The following is a 27,761-nucleotide window of genomic DNA, read 5'->3' on the forward strand; positions in this document are numbered from 1 at the left end:
TGTTGTCATGTGCTGTGAGGCATGATACGAAGTGGATGTGACAGTGCATGGTAAACATTTATCCAGAATAAATGGTGAGATTGAACGATAAAGGGCTGACATTTTTTCAGTAGCGTATAAAAGAACACAGCCTTCCTGTTTGGCATTGAACAAATGTTTGTATATTTGCATGGCTTTAGGACAAAAATGAACATACTGTCACACCAACCTCCAGCAACACGACTGGAGATGGGCCCATGCAAATGAATGCTATCAGAGACAAAGTGTGATAAATGTGCTGTCAATAGAGATAGTGCTGTGCCACATCACACTACCCATCACAGCCCAACAGAGCCAAAAGAAATCTCAGCGGCCCTCACAGGCGGCATCAAACATCATCTAAAAGAGTGCATGAAATGCTTCCTCGCTGCAGCTCCATGATAAACTGTATATTTTCTAGTATTTGCCTGTTGGGCTTTGACTAGATTATTCTATGCCTCAAAGATTTTGGCCTTGTACCGTTGTGGTCACTCGGATGTCATGTTAAAAATGCTTCTGACCCTCTTAAATATACCGTATAGCTGGAGTCATGGTCTGAAATTAACTTTTTTCACTGTATGCCACTGTTGCAGGCAAGTATTTTTTTTTTGTCTGCGACTCAGAAATTTTAACTCCTACTTTCGAAATCTATGTTCTAAATGAAGAAATAACATTTCAGATCTGATGTCATTCAATGTTCGATATATTTTACATAAAAAAACATTATAGGTCTATACATGGTAAATTACAGTGTTCGAATTACACCGTAGCTTCTGGAGGAGCCCTATTTTTTGGGGGTGGGAGGGAACTGTACACAGTACTGTACTGTACTTTGCTATAGTCATCTACAGTGGTTATTTGCATAAAAATTCAAATGATTATGATCATTTAAATATTTGCTTTGATCGAAAAAAATCTTGACATGAATAGTTTAAGCATAAGCTTTTTTTTATAAGTATTTTACAAGATTACATTTGAACACATCATTGATAAAGTTAGAATTTACCTTCGCCCAACAGTTATTTTTACTGAGCAGAGCTTGAACGCCTCATAATGTAACTCAGTGGAACCTCCGTTAACATTAGTAGCTCCGTTATTTAACCAACCAGGACTGTGCTGCCCACAGTCTTCAAACAGGTAACGTTACTGACGCTCTTCCTGTGGATTTCAACACTGATTTGTTGTTTACAGTGTTGCATTTTCAGGGAAAAATAGGGTGCATCCCCTTAGGTTGCACCCTATTTTGGTGCTAAAATGCTTTTGAGTGTTTTTCATTCTCTCCGCCATGGCTCCAGTCCCAAAGAAACTGAAACATGATACAGCGTGCGTATGCGTCATTATGCATGCATAACAGTCGGAAAGCATCGAAGAGGATTCAGTAATCACAGAGGCATGAGATGCCAAGGAATTAGACAACTAGAAACTGTTTTCAACTAGGAACTGGTTCTCAACAGGAAACGATTCTCTATTCCCATCACTAGCGTTTTCCCTGCCTGCCAAAAAGGCGGATGGCCTGACGATTTTACCCACCACTGCCAACAATTTACCCACATTTGACGGGCGCTAATTTCAGACCCTGGCTCGAGTTCTGCTCTGAACTCGCTTTTCTAAAGACTAAAGTACACAGGTCGATGGCAGACTCCTAAATTATCAGTGAATAGTCTGTTATCTTTTTTTGAATAGGCTGTGATGGCAGACAATAACATGCCTATAGCTCAAATGCTGCAATGTGTCTATTAATATTCTTGCCAAATCAACCCCACTCAAGTCTGCATAATGTCCCATTTGCAGCACAGTCTGTTGCGATCTAAGTAAAATGAGAATGCACTGCATATGCCCAATTTGGAGTTATTCGATAATCCTTTTTCTATTCTCCTCTGTTTCCTCATCATGCCAGGTATAGGATCTGTCAAATCATCCATACCTGCAGAGCCGTTCACCATGCAGCTCGCTGATGACTGACACAGGATGGCTGTCACATGGAGCCTATTTTCTCCACTCACAATATGTAAGTTACTTGAGTTATTGTTGGTATGAATGCTAAGAGGAAGGTGCACATTCCTCTGTTCAACATTTAAATGGGCCGTAAGCTTGAGAAATGCTTAATTTTCGTGATGTTAGTCAGTTTTAAAGAAGGGAATGTTTACTTGTTTATCAATTTCACTAACAATATTACAAGGGATAATACTAGGGATAACTAATCGCAAATTAATCACACATTTTTTATCCGTTCAAAATGTACCTTATCAACATGGGAGTGGACAAATATGCTTACAAATATATGTATGTATTTATTGTTGGAAGTCATTTAACAACACAAAATAATGACAAATATTGTCCAGAAACCCTCACAGGTACTGCATTTAGCATCAAAAATTGGCTCAAATCAAAACATGGCAAACTGCAGCCAAACAGGCAACAGCAGCTGTCAGTGTGTCAGTGTGCTGTCTTGACTATAACTTGCCCCAAACTGCATGTGATTATCATAAAGTGGGCATGTCCGTAAAGGGGAGACTCGTGGGTACCCATAGAACCCATTTTCATTCACATATCTTGAAAATTACCATGCCAGTTTATCCTCGCCAACATTTTTTATAAATTTGGAGCATTATTTAACCTCCTTTCCCACAAACTAGTATGACTAGCTTTAAAACTGAGCAAGTTGCGTTAATGCGTTAAAGAAATGAGTGGCGTTAAAACAAATTTGCGTTAGTATTGCAATAACTTTGACAGCCCTAAATATTATTTAGTACTTGTGTCTTTTGAGAGGGCACATTTGATTAACATATTTTGTCATATTTTATCGGCTGCCTCCAAATGAGGGGAGATTGATGCCACCTGGTTAAAGAGGCACTAATTCTAGAGATCCTCCGTGATTGGCCACAGACAGCAGGTGACAGGGTAGAAAAAGGTTTTTGAAGACAGCAAACTGGTTGGTCTGTTTCTCACTCTCCAGAGAAATGGAGGAGGAAGGCCAGTGTTTTGTGTACCGGAAGGTTTTTTCCTCATTAATTGTCTGCAAATAACCTCGAGTAATAAACCTAATGAAAAGGTTTATGTTTCTCTATTTTGTGGCCAGACTGAATAAATTCAGTTTTTTGGGGGGAAATCAGCGCCTGCATGCTGGTCCATTCTTCCCACTACCAACCATCCTCAAGTACAACAATGGCCATCTGATTGCCTACTGGGCATTCCCATTAAGTGGTTCATTAAGTGGTTTTAAGTCCACTGGAATATTTTGCAACCCAAAGTGTCCGCATGAGACAGTGGTGTGAATTTGAAACACTTCATTACCGGGGTTGAAATGGTATAAGAAATTGTTCAGATTCCAAGTTTTCCTAATGAGGCACTGGCTTGCTGGTTCACCTGATCTGACTGTTATCAGGCCATTAAATAGTCGTTATCAGTCACTATAAGCACCATAGATGTGGATCATTAGGGGCCTACCACGCCTATTACATTGCAAAAGTGAAAGTGAACACGTTCTAACGTGTTTTAAAACTGAATGATAAGTAAGGTTTTGCACACAAACAAAAAGGCTTCTTTAGGTTTAGGAAAAAAAAACACTTTGTTAAGTTTAAGGAAAACATTGTGTTTTGTGGTTAGGGTTAATAACTACGAATATAAAGACAACTGCACATTGTTGGTTACACACGGGATGCGAACTCGGTCCTCTGGGTGAAAGTACAATCCCATCCATCGTCCCCGACCTCCATTTCTTATGGAGTTTCACACTGTCTACACTACTGGACCTGACTTCTGCTTCTGCTCATGTCATAATTACTACGGTCGTTAGAGGTCGCTGTCCTGTTCTTTAATACCTTCTTTCGGTGATCTACAATGTGAATAGATGATAAAACCTACTAGTGGGTGTAGTAGGCCCATACTGACCCACATCTATGGGGCTTATAACTGATAACGGCCATTTAATAGCCTGACAACAGTCTAATCGGCTGGCTGTTGAGACAATTTTAAAATTTGTTTCTAATAAAAATTGGATCTACAACATGGGTCTTATTTTCAAGGAATTGGTAGACACAATGAGAATTAATGGTAATGCTGAGAACTGGGAACACAGCAACATCACTCCCAACAAAGCCCAACGGGGCAAGAAATGCAAAAAGACAATGAGGACATGCAAACAGTTTAGTTAGATTATCTGAGCCACTTTTATTTGCAGGCAATAATGTCTGTAATAATCCCTAAACTTGGTAAAAGTTTAACCTGGAACTCAGTCTGTAAGCTGTGATGGGAAATTCTTCAGAAAAACCCTGAAAGGCAAGGGTCACGTGACTAACTGGGGTAGCCGGGCTAGCACAACCTCAGCTAATCTCTTTCCATTTTTGTAAACGTTTATGTCTTTTCCTTTTTCTATTGGGTCAATAAAGAAAAAAACAAGTCAGTCTAGAATCACTGTGGCAGCACAGTTTAGACATAATTTAGACAGCATCTCATCATCCCCGCCATGAACAAAATATAGAAGCTTAAAGGCAGTTTTCAAGCAATTGCAGCACTTTAGGAAGTGTGTTACAACTGCAAACTGTTGCTAGAGGCAAATTGACCAATTTTTTTTTTTTTTTTTTTTACCACCCACTTATTTATTTATTTTTTTAGAATTGCTGGCAGGCATACAGAATCTCCTTGGATACCATGACAGAAATGGTTGACCTAGGTGTATTTCTTCATGTTTTTCTCTCTTGCAATGGAAATGGTGTTTGCCCCACACGGCAGAAAGAGGAAACTGAAAGCTTTTTACCTAAATACCCTGAAAGCAGATGCCAAAAGGATAACAGCAGGTAAAACTCTAAGGTTGTTGAGTCTAGCGTTCTGTAGCCACAACACTGATGATTGCTGTTGGAAGAGACATTTTATGTTTTACTTTATAAAACTGAACTTGAAATTAAAATAAAAAGTAATATTTTGCAAAGAAAGGGTCAAATTCACTCATAACTGCGCTGCCGAGCAAATGGGGTGCTCTTGTGCTATTTGCACGTATTTGAATTAGGTAATATGTGTAAATTTGGCATAAAATTGTCCCCTTTCTATGCAAATGGGCCTCATTGCAAAAACAGTCCAATTCACAAAGATCAGCGCTAATAGCCGCACGCATTTACAGTGAAATTATTAGCGTCTTCAGAGAGTTAGTGGTAACTGAAGCGCATTTATAAGAGGTGTCACGCCCCGACTTTCCCGCGATCATGACAGTAGTGATTGTCGCCAGGCAAAGGCATCGTCATGCACGGCTCAAACTCATTTATTTTGGGACGCAGTGACAGGATGTAATGACAGTTGTGTCACGAAAAATAAATGAGTAAAGTTCCCCTAAATGTCATTTTTGAAAATGCATCAAAAATATGTTTCCCTCTCCCTCTGCAAAAACAGGGCAAATTGCACTCAGCTGCAAAACATTATGGCCGTGTTTGTGCTGTAATATCATTAGCACAATATCTTTTCGAAACAACATGAAATAATAGAAAGTGTTTATTGGGAATAAGTGCTGATATTAACAAGCTATACTAACTAGCTTCTAACTAGTTAGGTTTAGGCAACACAACCACTTAGGTAGGGTGCCTCCATGCAACATTTTCTGATGCCGAAGGGCACTTACCAAACGGCGGTATTTGATTTGTGATTGGTTGATGCCTTTATTCGCTGTGCGAAAGCTCCAAAAAATCAACCTTGTTCTGTAAAAAGTGTCACTTTTTTGCTGCGTAATATTTACTTTCTGTGTGAAAGTACAAAAACAACAGTTCGGAAAAATATATTGAAGTGTGAATTAATCGCACAAAAACGCTGACGGTGTGCAACGGCCTTAAGACAAAAATAAACCGCAAAGGGTGAAACAGAGAAATGCCAGACACACAGAACAAATAGTCTTCTTCAAACAGAGTCAAAAAAAGTTGACAAAAATCGTAATATCGAATCGTAATACTTGTAGAATCATAAAACGTATCGCAATACTTATCAAATCGGCCCCCAAGTATCGTAATAGTATCGAATCAGGAGATAGGTGTATCTTCCAAGCCCTACAAAAAGCTCTAAAAAACAACGACACTATTTGCCCAGCATCAAACAGCAGTACAAACAAAGTTAGCAACTAGCTGGTGAACTTATAGGAGCATTATGCTAGAGAATGAATGTTGGACTAACACTCGCCTGATGGCCAGAAACACAATTTCGAATGAATGCTAATGTTTGCTAACAAGGTCGCTTTATCGCTTTTTTTTTTAAAAAGTCACATTTTCATGGCTTTTATATTATAAAGCAGGTTTAAGTTCTATATAAATAATGTGAAAGTATCGAAACACTTAATCCACAGAGAAATACACACAGCCCGTATTCAGAAACTGAGCTTTTGAAACAAGCCGTCAGGATTTCTATCCATTTGTGATGTCACAAATCTACAATATTTAGACCATTTCACAGTTTTAAACGTAAACATTCTAAATGGGTCCCAGTTTATTTCCCATTGCAGCGTATGTGAATGACATCAGCTGACAGGAAGTAAACATGGACCCAAGCTGTTGCCTAGCAACGCCATTCCATTGAAATGTACTAAAATGGAGCGTTTTAGACAGAGGGTAAATACAGGTATATTCATCAGACAGCATGAGGAAAATAAAGTGTTTTTTAAACATTAAAGTATGTAAATGTGTTCTAGTAGAAACCCAAAATACAAATATGAACCTGAAAATGAGCACGATATGTCTCCTTTAAAAGTGATAACACAGTCAGTGTTGTGTTCACAGCTGCCCCCAGATAGACAAAAAAGTGTTTATGCAGGTTTTTAATTCAACACATTGTGAGAATTGTATTTGAGTAAACTGGTTAAATCAGCCGTGTGGTCCCAGAGTATAAGACTGGTGTGCTTTTTTCATGAAAATCTTGCCTAACGCATCTTTGAAGTGACATTCTTGTTAATCCATATAGGTTTTGTAGGGCATTTCAGCCCAAAAGTCACTGCCTGAGAAAGCTATTTCGAGTCTGACCCAGTAAATTATTTCCCCATCACCTCCTTTATGAGTTTTCTTTCTTACTGTACTTGCTGAACATTGTCTGCAGCCCTTAATTCCTCCCGTCAGCAGGGGAAATCGGCAATGCGGGGCACTTACAGCACTTCTTGACTCGTGAAAGGAATTATATGTAAATCACTTGACATATTACCTCCCTTCTCACCTTCACAATGCAGAGCACATTTCTGCAATCCAAATGCAGCAGGCGAAAGATTTGTCACACAGCAGATTGGAGCATGTGTGGGTTTTTTCTTTTAACCACGTGGATGCATTTCTCAGTGATTTGACTGATAATGCATGTCTGCAAAGGCGGGGGGGGCGGGGTCAATTGAAAGAAAGACCTCGGCGTGTCAGGCAATCCACTAGCTCAAACTGTTTATGTTAATCTTTCCCCCCGCCAACCGAGAGATGTAAGTCATTACATTAGATTGTTGAGAGGATCCTGCGGAGAAAGGGAAGCGCTGGTTAACGATCTGAAGAGAGGGGAGGATAACAGTTATGACAGGACAGAAGGGACGTGACCATGACTTGATAGCCCTCTGTAGAGATGTTTCATTAAAGACACGCAATTGTTCCTGTTAGATTTCGCTGTCAGATGCTTAAGCACAAAATCCCCTATTGTTTTTCCAACAAGTGTCTTTTCACAAGATTAGTATCCAACAGTTTTCTGTCCCATTTGTCCACTGTGCCGCCGTGAAGTATTAAACTGGAGCCATTTACGCCACCTCTATTAGAAGAGGTCAATCCAGCTAAATGATTCCTTTTCCAACTGACTCATTCTCTCTCTTGGCATACCCATTTTTCAGCAAAACTCAACAGAGCACTTTCCATTTCAAGAAAATCTCACTTTCAACTGTTGGCTACTACTGCGACATGTCTGACTGGCGGCTCTCGTCTTCTGTGTCACCGAGTGGTGTCTGAGGCCAATTGTCACACTTCAAAAAGCTTTTCATTCCAGCATCTTCTCACATCACCTCAGTAACCACAGCCGATACCATGTCTGTCTTTCTTCCTTTTGTGGATCGCGAGGCGCAGGAAGCAGCTAATGGGGAAATGTAGAGTTTCCACACATATACACACAAACTGAGACTCATGAAGTCTGGAAAGCAGTCCATCTATGGTACAATGGGCTAACAGAAACTATAAACGACATAGATACAACACACTAGCAGCCAGGCCAAGGCATCAGTGTGTCTGTTGATCAGCTAGTTTATCCCCCCAACACTTTGGTCCAGAACAAGTTGTTGATCCCCTTACCTTTACTCTGACGCCACCATCAGGTCAGAATTTCCCCATGACGAAATGCCTGGTCATACCAGCATTTAAAGGTCCCATATTGTAGAAAGTGAGATTTTCAGGTCTTTACCATTATAAAGCAGGTGAGCAGGTAAAGCAGTGCTATATAAATACTGTTAAACTATTAAAACGTTCAATATACGGAGAAATACACACAGCCCGTATTCAGAAATTGTGCGTTTGAAACAAGCCGTTAGGATTTCTGTCCATTTGTGATGTCACAAATATATATATTTAGACCATTACACGGACGTAAACATTCTAAATGTGTCCCAGTTTATTTCCTGTTGCAGTGTATGTAAATAACATCAGCTGACAGGAAGTAAACATGGACCCAAACTGTTGCCTAGCAACGCAATTCCATTGCAATTCCGTTGAAATGCACTAAAACGGAGCGTTTCATATTTCAGGCAGACAGTATGAGGAAAATAAAAAAATTTTGAACATTGCAGCATGTAAACATGTTCTAGTGGAAACATAAAATACAAGTATGAAACTGAAAATGAGCACGATATGGGACCTTTAAAATGGCAAAATCAATTAATTTCAATGGAACTAGCATTCAGTGGGGTGAAGTAAATTGCACAAACCTCTCACGTGAACTTCGCCATGTAAATCTGTGCCACAGGGAAAGAGAATGTGACGTCACCGCCAAAAAGTCGGACATTTTTTGGAGGATAAAGGGTAACAGTGCCATCCGCTGGCTGTTTACTGAAAATGTCAAAAGATAAGACAAAACACTGCACAGTGAATAAGATTCAAAAGCCGAATTGTAATATGGATAGTATACAGTCGCACACAAAGGTGGGCCAATGTTTTGGGTTTCATTTTGCAAGATACCGGTAGATTAATTATGCAGGATTAGCTGACAACATAACATTAGCTAGCTTATCTTTGTCCGGGTGATTGTGTAGTTGGTATTAGGCTTGCAGATCTTAATGGCATATACCTACCCGTTTGTAAATTGGACATCGGCCTCCAAAGATTTACATATTTTTAACTGCTGACAGTTGTTCACTAACGCCAAAACACATCAGTGACTGCAATGGGTGGCAAACTGTCAAACTGTCTAATTTGGTAGGATCGATATCATAAACTCACTTCTATTTTGTAACATATCGTCCCTTTGCCTCTGTCAGCTTCTCTTTATATGGGCATTTGTCTTTCGCACGTAATTTATACATTTCTGATGATGAACGATTGACAGATGAATAGAACGGTGATATATAACAACAGTCTACCGTAGCTCCTTATGCTACTCCTTCAAAAATGGGGGGCGCCCCCAACTGCTCCGTGATTCCCGTTCCCTGTCGACAAATGGCAAACCAACTTGACAGGAAACTGAGGGGCGAATTTGCAAAAGGACTGGGCCGCTAAACCTCCACAAAATAACGCCCCCTTTACACACGGCGTGACAATTAAACAACACAAAAATGTGAAACACTCACCTGCGAATGTTATATGTCTAGGGCTTTTATTGTAAAAGGTAAAGAAGGAAGGAGTGGATTTGGTCTGCGCTCTTTGTCAAAGTTGAAAGGAGTAATACAATTTGCCGTCTCAATTCGGACTACGGAGCCGCCGTGTCGTTTCGTAAATATAGGCGCAACTCAAGACGTGCACAACGTGATTGGTTGATGCCTTTATCCGCGGTGCAAAAGCACGGAAAAATCGTTTTTTTTGCCGCATGATATTTGTGTTTGTGTGAAAGTAGTTATGACAAAAGCAACAGTTTCTCACTTTTTATTCTACGTCACTAGCTCTGAACGTAGCATATTTACGTGTTGCCATTGCGGTCAGTACAGACTACATGGCGTACAAATGATGCCAAAAGCAACAACTGCATTCTTATTGCAAAAATGACTTGGAAATTACCATGTCGTTCGTACGCCATTTGGTTTGAACGGGCTATAGTGCACAATACACAGACACACACACAGCGGCAATATAAAAAAACAAAACAAGCGTATAGTCGGCATGTGCTGTCATATTTAGTCTTTTTTGGCCTCAATATAACATCAAATCCATTCACATTGAGCCTACAAGTTAAAAAAGAGTGCTGATGGAAGCACATGAAATACATGTTGATTGGCCCCAGGGAGGTTTTTTTTAAACTCTTCAGAACAACACAAGGCACCCTCAGCAGAATGAAACGATAAGGGACAGATGAGTGGGTAGGAGCTGGGGGTGGCATAAAATGATTCACCATGGCCTAATTCACTCCTTGGTCACTCTCAGTCCTAATGTTTCAGAGCAATTTTACACCCTTCCTTGATATGCTGGCAGTCGGCCTCAGCTTCACTCTCGGGAGTCAAAAAGGCAAAGGCACCACTGGCTCGCTCTCAGAGCACACTCGCCGCAGCCCGGCGTTTCCACAGAGATGCCTCTGTGCCGTCACTGCAGGCTCAGACAAACATGTGCCCAGCAGAATCAGTACAACAGATGAGTCTGAAATCGTGCCTCGAGGCGAGCTTTCATGTACTAACTCAAACCCAGTCTTGCCAGATGACTACTGGCTGCTCCAAACCGAGAGTCAGCGCTTTGATAGAGCGATATAGAGCTGAGGGATGTCTGCAGATATGGGTTCCTCTATCTGATAAATATTAAAGGTAAAAAGGTTCAGCTCAGTTCATTGCCCGGTGGTGATGGCTGGTTCGTAAGCGGGTTTGTTTGGGTTGGATGTCCGCCGGCTCATTCCGCCTGGCCAGAGATGAAAAATCCAAGAGAAGCGTATAACAATAGGCTACTTAATATTGCACATTTCTACCTCGATGTTGGTTTCCACAGAAACAAATATAGCATTTATCTATCGTCTGCGGTTCTCTGTTTATCTTAACAGTCCGCGTGATATGAGCTCTGCTTTCCTCACACTCTACCATATCATATCTCAACACAATGAGATGAACCGCTGGTGTTTTCAGTGAAAAAAATACTCACTTAACTCCTCCATCATTTCACTGTGACCAAATTGCCAAACACAGTTTGACAGAATGAGGCTGGAGAGTTGCCTATAGCACCATTGAGAGATGTCAAAAGGCTGTGTAGAGAGAGAGATTTTTCATTTGGCAGCCAGTGAAGCCTGGGCTTCCATTCTCTTTGACTTCTTTTCACTATCGGGCTCAAACACCACATTAAAGAGAGGTCGGCTCACTCTGGCCGGCTAGATCACAGGACGGGGCGGACTGCTCAATATCCCCAATTAGGACAAAAAAACTAGTTAGCTGACAGAGCTGCTGCTCGGCACGGACCCTTAGCTTTTGCAATCAAGAAGAGCTATCCTGTTGGGTTTTTGTGTGCAGAAGGCCAGAAGTCCAATGGAAAGTAGCGGAGCTTAACATTGAAATGAGGCCCCTCGGGGTAAATGAGCTCTGTAGAAAGAGTGGAGATGAAATCCTTCCACCTGCACAAACTTGCATCCTGGGTGATCACATTGTAATTGGATGGAGGAAAAGGCAAAATGTTGTGAATGCACCAAAGAGGCTATAGAAACAAAAATCATGTCCAAACTGCTTGATCTTTGGCCAGAGTCACATTTCCAGCAAATTGTAAATTTGTGCCCTGTTCAGATCTGCATTAACATGCATCCTGGGTGATCTGATCACAAGTGGACAGCTCTAAGTACGTCTGTTCACACCCTCATTAGAATGCGTCTCCAGTGGCCATTTGTGATCTGATATCACTTCCCCGCTCTATATGCAAATGAACACGTAGTAAACACACGGCTGATACAGCCAGGCGTTGTGATGTAATGTTACAGGAATGTCAGTAGTAATATCTTACGTATTTGTGAATTCGGGTACATTTCATTAACATCAGAAGATAAGGTTATTGTGTCGGCGGTCCCCGGGGGACCTCAGTGCCGCCAACAGCGAAGTACGGAGCTTCAGAGCCGGGGGGATGAGAGCGGGTGGGTGGGTGTCAGCTCTGTGCAAAGCACCGGAACAGAAACGCTGACACATCACAAACAGTATGAAAATAATGCACTTCCTGTGCCTTGTCTGATAGTCTGAAGATTTGTAACCTATAAGATATATTTTAATAAGATACAGTTGTGCCGACAGGATACAGTAGAGCACAAGAGGCCTGTCTATTCACCTGATGAGCACAGTGAGACCCCGCGGATCCCAGCGGGACATCAGTGGAGTAGGCAGTCCTTAATGTGGCCGAGGACACATTGGCGTACACACTGCTAAAACAATGTGGTCATATGTGGCCCAGACCACCTCTGAATGTGGTCTTACTGATCAGATCTCAATGCGTCTTGAGTGCATTCACACCTGTACTTCTAACTGTCCACTTGTGATCGGATCACCCAGGACGCATGTTAAAGGTCCCATATCATGCTCATTGTCAGGTTCATACTTGTATTTTGTGTTTCTACTAGAACATGTTTACATGCTGCAATGTTCAAAAAACACTTTATTTCCCTCATACTGTCTGCCTGAATATACCTGTATTTATCCTCTGTCTGAAATGCTCCGTTTTAGTGCAGTTCAATGGAAAAGCAACAGAATTGCGTTGCCTGGCAACAGTTTGGGTCCATGTTTACTTCCTGTCAGCTGATGTCATTCACATACACTGCAACCAGGAAATAAACTGGGACACATTTAGAATGTTTACGTTTAAAACCGTATAAGGGTCTAAATACTGTATATTTGTGACATCACAAATGGACAGAAATCCTAACGGCTTGTTTCCAACGTCCATTTCTGAATACGGGCTGTGTGTATTTCTCTGTATATTGAGCGCTTCGATACTTTCACAGTATTTATATATCACTTTCACCTACTTCATAATATAAAAAACATGAAAATCTTACTTTTTACAATATGGGACCTTTAATACCAGGTCTGAACTGGGCCAAAGTGCCCATAGTCTACTAGGGTTGGGTAATATGTTAAAAATTTCCAACCAGCCCAACGACTGGCGATTGCCGATATATTCACGCACAAAATGTCAAGAAAGCAAATATTCTAACACCTATTTCCTTATTATTCAGAAAAATACAACTTCTGTATTAAATTTCTCTTTCAACGAACTTAATTGCCTCGTTAACTCATCGTAAAACACACTTTATTCAAACTCGACAAAAACAAAATCAAAATCACCAAAAAAACATCTTGGTTAGTCTTTCCACTGTTCCAACAACCACCAACTCTGCTTTGGTCAAAATAAACCCTTAATTCACAGAGTGAATTTCTCTCGTTCTTTGGAAGCAGACCATTTAATTGGAAAATAAAATGACAAAAATCGCCCGAAAAAAAAACTGACGATGTACTCAGACATTCGCTAATAGCCAATATATTCGTCGAATTGCCCAGCCCCATAGTCTAACTATAACATCAACACAAAAGAATGACCAGGGTACAAAATTGTAGCTATTGCCCCAAAATCTATCATCTCTCAGCAGGGGACAGCAGCCTGCACTGGATGAACGTTATCTTTTTTTTTAGTGTAAAGTCAACACTAACTACGGTGTAACTTGTTAGTTTCACACTGAATTTGTTCAGTTGCACCATCTATACTTACTCTACAACTGAACTAACTTGACTGTGATCAAAACATTGATTACAGACAAAGAGAGACGTTTCATCCAGTGAAGCATTCAGGTAATATGGGATAGAAAACCACTATTAATTAGTGACAGAAGAGACCTACAACAGATTAGTTAGATTAAAAAGTGTGTGAACTACTGCAGCTGACGTGTGATGAACACGTGTTTGTCTCTCACCTCATTAATGATTCAACAATCTCTCTCTCAATACTCTAATGTTTTTTTTTTTACTGAGGTGAGGATCGCTGTATCACACGTACAATTGGTGATAAATAACATCACTTATAAAAGTCTGAAAAACGTCTATCTTAGCGTGAACGATTCTGCCAAAAGTCAACACCTAAATGCGAGCAGATGATGTCATCAGGGTCATCTAGGTTTGGGGTTGAATTTTAATAACAGTAAGTGCTGTGTTACAAACTGGGAGTGTGAGGTTTGAAAGATGAAGGCAACGAACTGGCAGAGAGGGTTTCACCTAAAGCTGCTTTAAAGTTGCATCATGGGAAGATCTAGTGTTAAAAAAAGTCAGAATATCTCTGCATCTGCTGCTTCAATTTTGAACATTTTCTTCAATCTGTCTCTCGAAGTGCAATGCTAAATCTCTGAAGTGGCCCTTTAATTCATTTAAAGTATGGTTTAAGGTACATTTATGGGTTACAATAATTATGATTGATTATGATTTCAGTTTTGATTACTGTCATAACTGCACTGCTCTTTTTCATCGATGATAGATAAAAACTAAGAAATGATTTATTTTCCTACAAATGATTACATATGCCTCGGGGGATCAGGTTGACCAGAGTTGAATGTTTAAATAATAATATCTAGGGCTTTCCTCGACCCAAAGAAATTCTCAGTCGACTAAGACTCATACGATTTTGTTGACTAACCGATTAGTTGAATTAATCGACAGATCTGTAAAACTGAGTTTCTCCACAAAGAATCACACAAAAGTAGGGATGATCCGATACCACTTTTTTTCAGACCGAGTACAAGTACAGGTACTTACATTTGGGTACTCGCCAATACCGAGTACCGATACGAGTACTTCTCTGTGCCAAAAGACCCTCGTTAACAGCCAGCTGGAGGATGTGAAAGTGGCTCGCGGCCGCAGCTTTACAGCGCTCCCCGCCCGGACCTCGCCACACCATGGACAAAGTGCTCGCTGCGCCCTCTCTCCCCGCCGGGGACGGCCCCCTGCTCCCGGTGCAACTGTCAACCGGGGCGGACTGGAAAGTCCTCAGTGCGCCCCAACCACGTCGTGCCGCCAGATCGGGGCTCCGCCCACGTAAAAGGCGCCAGGGTTCTGCGGCGATGTCGGCAACACACCTGACCCGTCTTGAAACACGGACCAAGGAGTCTAACGCGTGCGCGAGTCAGAGGGTGCAAGCAAAACCCCGTGGCGCAATGAAAGTGAGGGCCGATGCGCGCCGGCTGAGGTGGGATCCCGGCCCAGCGGGGTCAGGCACACCACCGTAAAGTGGTATCGGTGTCGTTGTATCGGAGCCGTACTTTTTACAAGTACATTAGCACAGTATCGGACCAGATACCCGATACTGATATCGGTATCGGTGCATCCCTACACAAAAGCACCACTTTATATCTTGTGTTTACCAGAGATGTGCTCAGAAGTTTCTTGGAAATAAGTCATTCAGCATGAAAAAGCATAAAAAAGGACTTATCGACCAAATAAATCTTAGTTGGCTAAGACAAAAACAACAGATTAGTTGACTAATCAACTAAGAGGGGGCAGCCCTAATAATATCTACCTAACTAAATATCCAGATATCAAATATATGTTGATTGGCTGCGAAGGGACCTTTAGGTGTTTGATGAACATTGAACATGCTTAGAAGAAATATACAGTATAATAAGAGTATAATAATATGAAACAGTGTTGTGTTTGTCCCTCTGTTTGACTCCAGTTTATTGCTCTATTGTGTGACTAAACCTCAGATCTTTGCAAACAGCCTCTGGCCCTTCGGGAAGACTGTAACTAGCTAAAATAGAAACTAATTGGTGTTGCTGAGGGCAAGTCTGACGCTGTAGCATACGACTCATTAAGTTTAGTTTTAATGAACTAGTGTAGTGCATGATTAGGAGTGCAGGACAAAGACCCCTATGCCCCGGCACATTAGTGTGCTTTATAGTCTGACAACTTGGGTCCTGGAGAGTCACGGGAGTTTTATAAGTGCTTTCTGATGCCACACATTTAATTTTTTTCTAGAATCAGGTTTTGAATCTTTCAAGGTGAGAACTTTTACCTACAGCATCCGAAAACCAAGCAACAAAAGCCCACTCCGCTTCAAATGCATCAACAGCTGAGGGTAACCAAATAATGATGCCAGTTTATGAAGGATTTACAGCAGAAACCAGTGGAAAAAAAACTTCAAAGTGAGGTTAAAAAAAAAAAATACTGGAGCATTATTCATCAACCAATATGCTGCAGCTCTAACAGCTACTTTTATCATGCTGCGTTGGTTTATGTCCCAGAGCTGTGTGCTCGGTGTGCTCTGCTATCATTAGACTGACAGACGTGCATGGTTTCACTCAGCTCACTAGTGCACATCAACATTTTACTTACTGGTTGCTGCAGTGCGATAGCTGATGCACACCGATGGGGGCCTTTTGATCCCAATAAGAAAACCAACCTCTACTGGCAATTAGTTTGAAATGAACATGTTGGCATTGATTTTCCCTCCCAAATCTATTTTAATTACTGAATGCAATGTTAACCTTACAGATCTCTTAAAAGATAAAGCGGGACTGATCCCCCCAGAGCTATATCAGAGCATTCTGAAGGCACTTTAATTACTTGTGGCACACCAAAAACCTCAGCCAGGCAGATTAAAGAAACTCAGACATGCAGGATTGGAGAAGATTGCTGGGAACACTGGCTAAACTAGATCGCCAATGGCGTCCCAGGATCAGCTAAAGTTCAGTGTTCAAGGTGAAGATTCACAAGCCCCCCCTGATGAGAAAACCTTAATTTCCATCTCTGTCTGACTCCCTATCTGTCTTTGCTATCTATCTGTCGCTCTGCAGGGAGGAGAAAATGCTTTGAGCTCCTTACATCAGGTAATGCAGGTTGTGGTTTACCAATGCAGCTCTGCTTTATTAGAAAGATAAGGACAGCACTACAGATTCCATGAAAAGAACAAAACCAATAATTCATTTATCCTACTATCAAGTATGCAAGTTTGCCAACCAGTGTTATAAAAAAATCGACTTTTTCTTCAGATTCTATTTACCAACCACTTATACTTTTTACCAGCCACCGTTTTGTAATTTTGTGTGTAACCAAAGAACGTATATTGCTAAGAAGTGAAAGTCAAATATTCGCTCCATTGCAACATCAGCGCCCAGCAGCAAAGCTACGCCTTCGCCATTTTGGACTGAAGTGACTACCGGACGCCGGTAAAACGTCCGCCTACAAAGTGCAGTACAAAAGTAAAACAAAATTATTTCTATTCTATTGTTATAATTTGAATGTCTCTACTCAAATGGCCTGTGTTGAACAATACACATATTATAAATATGCATACTATTATAGTTATTTACTTACTTACTTCTTTATTTATTAAACTTATAGTGAGCAACGGACATAAATGGAAGTTAGAAAAATCCAGCACACAGATTTTGAGAGCAATCTCAAACTTTTTCATGTCAAGGATCCAAAATGGAGTCCAATAGACTGCAGACCATGGATGTAGAAGAGGTTGTGACCTGTGCTACTGCCCTGCGTGTTAGTAAATAGCCTACAACTCCCTTAAAGGTCCCATATCGTGCTCATTTTCAGGTTCATACTTGTATTTTGTGTTTCTACTAGAACATGTTTACATGCTGTAATGTTAAAAAAAACTGTATTTCTCTCATACTAATATACCTGAATTTACCCTCTGTCTTAAACGCTCCTTTTTAGCGCATTTTATCGGATTTGCAACAGAATTGCGTTGCCTGGCAACAGTTTGGGTCCATGTTTACTTCCTATCAGCTGATGTTATTAACATACACTGCAACAGGAAATAAACTGGGACATATTTAGAATGTTTACATTTAAAACCATGTAATGGTCTATATATCGTATATTTGTGACATCACAAATGGACAAAAATCCTGACGGCTTGTTTCAATTGCAGAGTTTCTGAATACGGGCTGTGTGTATTTCCCTGTGGATTGAGCGTTTCGATACTTTCACAGTATTTATATAGGACTTAAACCTGCTTTATAATAAAAAAACATGAAAATCTTACTTTTTACAATATGGGACCTTTAAATTCTGTTTCTGTTGTGCTACTAGCTACTGGCCGATAGCCGGTTGTTTGGTAACAGAGACGTTAATACATCCACCTCGGTACAGGCTTACAGCATAAAGCCCATGGATGTATTAGAAGATAATAAAAGTGATGAATTACAGCCAATATATCCATTATTACAGCCGCATACAGCTAGCAGGAAGCTGGCAGAACCGGATATGTCGTATGAGCGTGCAGGGCGGTGCAGACCCGTGGGTCTGATGCACGTTCATTATGCTGAAGAAAATAACTCTGGATTCAGCTATTAGTGAATTTTACAATTTTTAGGACACAACAATTTAAATGAGGACTATTTAAGTGTTCGTACTGGGAAGCTGATTAACTTGAAAAAAATGAATAAAAAATTGATCTGATTTACAGACGTCTCTTTGTACATCCATGGCTATGGACTCATTGATGTTCTCAGTCCCAAATGGTGGCATTTATTTATTTCTCTTTTCAAACTACATTTTCCAATAGATTTTTTAAATTCCATTATTTATTTATAAATGTATTAATATATTTTTTAAATTATGTAATTATTGATTATTTTATGTTGTTTCTGTGAATCCCTTTTTACTTTGAACTATTTATCGATGTATACATATTTAATTTGTAAATTATTTTTATAATTCCTCTCTTTATTGCCAATTAAAAATATCAAATTATAAATTACTTTGTAATTTAGTCTATTTATTTATAAGTTAATTTGAAAACTTGGTAATGCCTATTTTTATTGTACAATTAGTTATCAATTAATGAAATGCTTTATTACTATATATTTTCCTGACACTTGTGGTCCTCCATATTAGTCTACAAAATGTCAAATAGTGAAAACTGTTTCCATTGCTGTTTCCAAGGTGACAACCAAAAGATATTTTTCTCTTTCTACATTGCACAATAGATAAATAACAATACGCCTATATAGCAGGTTAACTAGCCCTATTCCACCTGCTAAACACAGACAGGTGCAGTGTGTAACATGCTGGGACGGGTAACAATAGTTCCCGTACTGCCAGGCTTTTGTTTTTTTCTTGCCTCCTTTTATCTCCATGCTAACCCAGGTCCACAGTTTCAAAGTGAAGCCTACAGCAATAAGGAGCCATGTGCTTCATACAGCTGGCATAAAAGTAAAAGAAACCATTGATCATATTCGTGTGTGTTCACAGAGCCGTGCTGTTATTCACTACCGTTGCCTCAAGTCAATCTCATGGGCATCGCAGTTTCTTTGAAATTGTGCATGACAACACACACACGGTAAAGCCTAGAATGTAGATAGTAATACTCTCCACTAAATGGTTAGTATTATCGGGTATCTTAATCTGAATAGAACATTTGTCCTGGGGTTAACTGCATAGGTACACCAGCTCATGTCTTCGCTGTGTGATTGGCTATCGATTTTCCATCTGTGTGGTAGATTGGTCCGCGGCTTTTGCCCAACAGAGACGGAGGAGAGAACTATGGTCCTTTTTCCATTTCATTTCTAGGGCCATTAGCACTGAGGAACTTATCAACTGTGGTTCACGGACTGTCGGTCATGTTCAAACATGACACTGCTTCATTGCGTAAAGTCCATGAAATAGCTCCGGTTCAATAATCAATCCAGAGGTGTAATGGTATGTAGCACATTACTGTGGAGGTATTGACTGAAATCACTCTCCAGTATTGCCCAGTGATATGGTAGTACAGCTTTCCTATGACACACTGCAAGTGACGTAAATATCGACGGTGCAACGGGTATAGCGCAGTGGCAAAAAAAAAATCACCTTCCTACACCGTGTCCACACTGAATCTGTTATATGCACTTCTGTTACGTCATGTAAACAAACCACGTAGGCTTCCTACCAGCTGTGCGCTCGAGATCAGACTGGTGACGTAACCACTTATATTCCTTTGTTTGTTCTTTTTAAACAGAAAACACATATTTTAATATTGTGATATTTAGTGGAAATGACAAACAATATAGCCAACAGCCGTAGGAAACTTTCAGCTCTCTGGCAATCTCCCTCCAGCCAGCTGCCTCCTTATTAAGGTTTTTATAGTGAAATGAGGAAGATAACTCCTCAGTTCAACTTCACCAATCAGCCGCTCCTGGCCCATTGAGGCAATTTCAAGGCGAGCTACAGGAATAAATAGAAACAGCTGGGCGTCTGACAAAAGTTCATGTTGCGCTGCGTCGCTCTCGGCCGGGACATTCCAATTTTTTTATTGGACATGGTTCTTAAAGTTCCCATATTGTAAAAAGTGAGACTTTTATATTATAAAGCAGGTTTAAGTGATATATAAATACTGTTAAACTATCAAAACGCTCAATCTATGGGGAAATACACAGCCCGTATTCAGAAACTGTGCGTTTGAAACAAGCCGTTAGGATTTCTGTCCATTTGTGATGTCACAAATATACAATATTTAGACCATTTCACAGTTTTAAACGTAAACATTCTAAATGTGTCCCACTTTATTTCCTGTTGCAGTGTATGTAAATAACATCAGCTGACAGGAAGTAAACATGGACCCAAACTGTTGCCAGGCAACGCAATTCCATTGCAATTCCATTGCAATTCCATTGCAATTCCATTGAAATGCACTAAAACGGAGCATTTCAGACAGAGGGTGAATACAGGTATATTCAGGCCAACAGTATGAGGAAAATAATGTGTTTTTTCAACATTACAGCATGTAGACATGCTCTAATAGAAACACAAAATACAAGTATGAACCTGAAAATGACCATGATATGGGACCTTTAAGCAGTGTTGTTGATCTGTAGGATAAACTTTTAATACGTGAGTACTGGTTTCTCTAAGTTATTATGGGAGTGGTATCAGGGATTTAAATCTATAGCACTGTAATTGTTACGTCTCATATGTTGTAAAATGTGCACCTACTGAAATCTGTGTCTGAGATAACATTTGGCTGCTGAGTCCGGGGCAGGGTGTTAAATTACCGTTCATAAATTTGGTACTCTGTCTGCTGTCTGTGTTGATGATCTAAGGCTGGTTTGCAGTATGGGAGTTGCATGGTGAGCCTCTCCATGGTGGCATAGCAATTGTGTGGAGTGGTTGTGCGTGTACATGCGTGAGTGCGCTTGTGTTTGCACCGCGGCCAATCACAATTATGTTACTCTGCTGCACACTGCCCCTGCTTGTATACTGCTACCTTGGCTATTCAGTAGCACCAAACTTACTAAAGCAAAGTAAGACCGGAGTCCAATATGTTTAATAAATAGTGATGCGGTATTAGTATTCACTGTGTGCAGACAAACTGGGTTCTCTTTCCTTTCCATTTGAATGACACAGAGAAATCAAAAGAGCGCTAGAGAGGCACAGAGGCCTTTCATCTGCCACAAAGCAAAAGTAAGTGAAAGAACAGGGCAGAGAGTTTGAGGAACTGAGTCACTGCTTCTTCTGTAGATTATCCCTTTTTGCTCAGCATGCCATGCAGAAATCCTCTGTGACTTCTGTTTTGTTTTCCGGCTTTGGCTGTCCGCCCTTCGCACAAAGAATGCATGGACTGTCTCCAGAGGTGGAGGATATCAATCTGAAATTCGATTTTAGATATTTCATATATGAGTATAATAAAATCATTTTAAAGGGGTTTTGATTGTAACACTCATAATTACGAGTTTTTTCAAGTATTTAAAATTGTATGATTTAGGACAAATTTAGGAAAAAGTCAAGCACCCCCTAAAATGTCCTTAGTTTCTCAATCAAGGGCTCGTGAAGATGAACTAAACTAGTTTTTACCTTTTAAAATTAAAAGGACAAATCATGGGATCTCTGGCTACCATAACAATCCAAACATATGAACTTAAATTAAAGGTGCCTGGTGGATTTGTTTTGTATCTTGTGCACACGCATAAGTATGTGGGCGACTTCATACACATTCCTGCCGAAGGTTTCATGCTATTCCACTTATGGACAGTTGGTGGTGGTGGTACCATGGTGGTCAAGAAACGTAGCAATGAGCCAGAAAAATGCAGGGAAAATCCATGAAGTGGCCCTTTACACTTCAGCCCTTTGCAAATGTTTTATGAAGAAAGGAAGAAAATGCATTCAATGTGTTCGTCAGACCTCAACACACAATGCGTTTTGGGTAGTGTCTTTTCCACATACAGAAATAAAATGTATGCCCCCTGGTCATAGTTCACACCACGGAGGGTTGCCAGGTTTGTGTTACAAAACCAGCCCAATGGCTAATAAAACCAGCCCAAAACCAACCCAATAGCCAATCCAAACCAGCCCAATACCAGAATTCAAAATATGCCCCTGCCAAACCATATGCACTGTTTTAAAGTCTAACAGCATTGCTTTCATTGCCAAATGATAAGTAACATTCAGTAACATTTTTAAACTAAACTCAGTTTGTAAAAGTTTACAGCCAACCATGCTGCCATGCTGCTATGCTGATATTCTGAATTGCTCTGAGTACAATGATGCAGCTAAAAAAAAAAGAACAGTTATTCAACTGATGAAATGCGAGTCAGGCTTCTTGACTGATAAATCGAGTCATTGGCGTTTAGGTGGCAGCCCTATTTGCAAGAAAACTCCACACACGGTAATTTTAAGGACTTTTTGCATGGTTCCATATTCTGTATCAATTAAGGGTTACTTGGGGGCATTGTAAGGGACTTATGTTTTGGAGTGAAAGACAAAAAGCAATATGCATTAACACTACACAACCCGCTGCTCCAGTCACATGTCGATGTGTCCTTGAGCAAGACACTTAACCCCAAATTGCTCCCGAAGGCTTAACAATCGGTGTGTGAATTAGATCCTGATGGGCAAAATTGGCACCTTGCATGGCAGCCTCTGCCATCAGTGTATGAATGTGTGTGTGAATGGGTGAATGCTGACATGTAGTGTAAAGCGCTTTGAGTGGTCGGACGACTAGATAAGCGCTATATAAATTGTATTCTTCATTACACTGTTTTACAGGGTTTAGATTAGAAGTTAAAGGCCCTGCACAACTGAACACATGTTACTCCACCAAATTACCCTTCTCAGTTATGCTGGGGATGGCCCTTTTTCACAGCAGACATTTTGTCATATTAGGAAAAGCACAGGTGTTACTAATGGCTCCGTTCAGTCTAAATATCTCATCGAGTCATGAGTCAGCATGGACAGTAAGAGAACCCTGAAACTGAAGCAGCTAATTAACAAAAAGCAGCTAAAACAAAAGAGCAATCAAACAATCAGGCCAGTAAGATCATAGGAGACAAACAACCCTAACTCCAGGACTTATTCTCTCAATCCTCAACCAAAAAGGCAATCCAGATCTACAATGACCCCAAACAATGCCAGTGTAGGAACAATCCGCTCAGCACTTTTATTATTACTGCTACTTGGTCGCTTTAAGACCTTAAGATGCATAATTGTCGTGTATTGTTGTGTATGATGTGCATTGTCTTATATGCCGGTGCCAAGGACAAATTTCTATTTATGCAAATCTAATGGACAATAAAGTAATTTGAATCTGAATCTGAATGGAATTCATCTGCTATTAATTTTATTATTTACATCTCTGCTTTTCCCACTGTGAAAAAAAGGACCTATTATATGAGGTCACCAAACTTTAGGACCTAATAAAAATCGACAGAAAGGTTGTGGGAGATGTCACCGAAGCACAGTCTGCACACACCCACACAGTGTAATTGTGGCAAAGGGGGGCTATGGCGCAACCAACTGGACAAAGCAGACAACAGCCCTGGGGCACCAGAACTCCAGGGCCCTTGATAGCCCCCAGGTTGACTGTGTGTCAACTAGTTTGGCTGAATTAATAGAACACTTTCTTTGGGAATATGCACCACCACTATCAACTGACACGATAATGTAATGGCCTTAAGGTAAGTCCTGAAGTCGTAGGCCAGATAGTATTCTATCAGAAAAAGATGTGCACATTGAATAGGGAACAAGGAGCCCAACAGTGAACAGTACTGATTTGTCCAAATACAAATAAATAAACTAAATATAATAAGTAGGGATGTCAAAGTTCACACGATAATAAAGCGTTAATGCAAATTCGTTTTAACGCTATTCATGTCTTTAATACATTAACGCAACTTGCAATTTGTAGGTTGTAGCGGGCTCAGTTTTAAAGCTAGAGTGAAGATACTGACATCATATGAAACTAAAAAAACCTAAAGAATCCATTGGTACCAGCCATGTCATACTAGCTTTTCGCAAAGGAGGCTTCATAACGCTCCAAACTTACGCTAAATTTTGGTGAGGAAAAACTGTCATGGCCATTTTCAAAGGGGTCCCTTGACCTCTGACCTCCAGATATGTGAATGAAAATGGGTTCTATGGGTACCCACGAGTCTCCCCTTTACAGACATACCCACTTTATGATAATCACATAAAGTTTGGGGGCAAGTCATAGTCAAGTCAGCACACTGACACACTGACAGCTGTTGTTGCCTGTTGGGCTGCAGTTTGCCATGTTATGATTTGAGCATATTGTTTTATGCTAAATGCGTACCTGTGAGGGTTTCTAGACAATATTTGTCATCGTTTTGTGTTGTTAATTGATTTACAGTAATAAATAGATACATACATTTGCATAAAGCTGCATATTTGTCCACTCCCATGTTGATAAGTGTATTAACTGACTGATTACTTGACAAATCTCCCTTTAAGGTACATTTTGGACAGATAAAAAATGTGCAATTAATTTGCGATTAATCGTGATTAACTATGGATAATCATGTGATTAATTGCGATTGAGTATTTTCATTGAACGACAACCCTAAAATAAACGAAATATGATAAGAATAATAATGTCAAGTGTGTTTAGACTTTAATGCAATTTATTCTGTCATAAAAGGTGTTTTTCCTTTCAAGGCCAGATCCTCAAACCAACATCGTATGAGTGCCTCAGTAAATAGTAACTGTATGTATTATTGCTTTATTTAACCCTTTAGAATGTAACATACAGCCACACAACAAAGAGCACAGACAACACCTTGCAGCCAGGCACAGTTTAACACACATTTTCAAATGCGTCGTAAACAGCAACAGCAAAAAAGCCTATCATTTTCCTGTCACGTTATTAAATGACACCCCAGGAGGCACTGCACAACTGTCACATACAAGACATCATCACCGGTACAATGGCTCACCGCCCAACATGGCCTATTATTACCGATGGTCAAAAGGAAACTTACACCAAGCGGGGACACATACTTGCATTCAGAGGAAACTATGAACTATGATGTTGCACATGATTCAGGGGCCAACTTTGAATGTTGCGTTTACAAACCGTAACGACAATTCCTACTCATTGTGCCTTTAGTGATCAATTTACAGCAATGAGGACTCACCCTTCGCAAAACATCAATCCGCCTGTTTTTCGACACCAGTCCAGTCCTTAAGTCCTTTCACCCTAGCTTGTTTTAAAAGGGTTAAATTTCTCCATTTAGACACACCATAGCAGCAAGTAGGCCTGTGTGTACAGCAGCAACACGAGAAGATCAGTTTCTTTCCATTAAAAACCAGCAAATATCACAAGCAAAGAGCTATCGTCTTACCTTCAGAAGTGCTGTCCTGGTCCTCTTCGCCGCAAACTCCTTGATTGTCTTTTAAAACCACGGCAGCAAGAATGTCCCGATCGATGGACATTAGGGTTTGGTGCCTCAGTCTTTCTTGCTGCATAGTTGCCGCAGTCTTCTTTTAACAAATGAAAGTTTAGAGAAAGATTGCTCTCTGCCTGCGTCGGTTACTGGGATGGTAAGGACGAGGTGCAGAGCTACTGTATGTCCCTATTAGGGGACACATTCTACAATTTTCTCAACTCTAGAGTTTGAGCAGTTCCACTGCCAAAGTCCTCTTCCAAGTCCATGTGATATTTTTTATTGGAGGCTCAACGCTGATATGCCGTAGCTTCAGTGGGGAGATTGACTGAAATATGTTTTAAAAAAACAAAGCTTTCCAGAACATCGTTGCATGACTGGTATCTTCTGTCCAGCTCTGCCACTAGCCTGTCAATCACAACAGCATCAATTCATCCCTGATGTGGAAAACTTGCTTCTTCCTGACAGATGGGGATTCGTCGGCCTGTCTTTTTTGTTTTCTCAAACGTTGTGTGTCTGCTTTACAGGCTTCTGATACGGTTGGAGACATCGTTTATGCTTCCATCTCAAAACAATCAAACTGATCGCGTGAGCTTGCCACATAGTTTCTCAAGGAACGCACCAGACTCACAGCATTACACAGGCTAAGTTCAACTGCCTGTAGTGAAACTCTATGAAACCGCAGAAGAATGTCATTCCACATATTGCAAAGAAATGCTATTTTTCAGCTTATCCATTTTCTTGTGAAGTACTCTGGTCTCTTCCTGTGTAGTTAGAGGCTGGTGCTCATCGTCAGTCATGTTTCATAGTGATTGCTGGATCCAGGCATTGTTAAACTCAGGGCTTTGGTGGCCTCTTAGTGCATATAATTAGCATATGAATTACTGAGTCAAAATGTGTTTTGTGAGGTCACAGTGACCTTGAACTTTGACTGCCAAAATCTAATCAGTTCAACTTAGAGTCCAAAAGGATGTCTTGCCAGATGTAATACATCCTGAGATATCGTGTTGACGAGAATGGGAGGGATGTGAGGTCACAGTGACCTTTGACCACTAAAATCTGAACAATTCATCCGTGAATCCAACTGAACGTTTTTATGCCAAAGTTGAAGAAATTCGCTCAAGGCGTTCCTGAGATATCACGAGAATGGTGTGGATGTGAGGTCAAACTGACCTTGACCTTTCACCACAAAAATCATATCAGTTCTTTCTTGAGTCCAAGTGGATATTTGTGCCAAACTTGAAGAAATTCACTCAAGGCGTTCCCGAAATATCTCGAGAATGGGACGGATGTGAGGTCACAGTGACCTTGACCTTTGACCTCCAAAATGTAAGTCGCTCATCTTTCAGTCCAAGTGGATTTTTGTGCCAAATTTGAAGATATTCACTCAAGGCGTTCCCAATATATTACGAGAATGGGGTGGAAGTGAGGTCACAGTGACCTTGACCGTTGACCACCAAAATCGAATCCGTTCATCCTTCAGTCTAAGTGGATTTTTAAGGCAAATTTGAAGAAATTCCCTCCAGACGTTCCTGAGATATCGTGTTGATGAGAATGTGACCTTGACTTTTGACCACTAAATATAATCAATTCATCCTTGAGTCAAAGTGGACGTTTTTGCCAAATTTGAAGTAATTAATTCCAAGCGTTCCCGAGATATCTCAAGAATGGGACGGACGTGAGGCCACAGTGACCTTGACCTTTGACCACCAAAATCAAATAAGTTCATCATTGAGTCTAAGTGGATATTTGTACTAAATTTGAAGAAATTCCCTCCAGGCGTTCCTGAGATATCGCGTTCACGACAACGGTACAGACGTACGGATGGACGACCACGACTATCGCCGGCGCGGAGTCATAAAACCATCCATAAACCCATTTCTCATTGCATTGTCAAATGAGTAGAAATGCTTGTTGTCAAAACTCAGAGTCACATCCATCAGCGTGAGTTGAGCATGGAGCTCTGACAGCTGCAAATTTATTAAAAGTGAGAAGTGTGTGTGTGGGCCAGGAGTGCA

At 40.5% G+C, this 27,761-nt stretch overlaps 1 long non-coding RNA gene across 1 annotated transcript in view; it reads left to right on the forward strand.

Annotated features, from left to right (window-relative positions):
* The first annotated feature begins 1,913 nt into the window (after positions 1-1,913).
* Positions 1,914-27,761, forward strand: part of LOC119502738 — a 49,842-nt gene continuing 23,994 nt past the window's right edge. The window contains exon 1 of the long non-coding RNA XR_005210149.1: positions 1,914-2,026. This is a non-coding gene — a long non-coding RNA (uncharacterized LOC119502738). The remainder of the gene's footprint in view (positions 2,027-27,761) is intronic.

The sequence above is a fragment of the Sebastes umbrosus genome, chromosome 15, assembly GCF_015220745.1.
Source record: "Sebastes umbrosus isolate fSebUmb1 chromosome 15, fSebUmb1.pri, whole genome shotgun sequence".
Lineage (NCBI taxonomy): Eukaryota > Metazoa > Chordata > Actinopteri > Perciformes > Sebastidae > Sebastes > Sebastes umbrosus.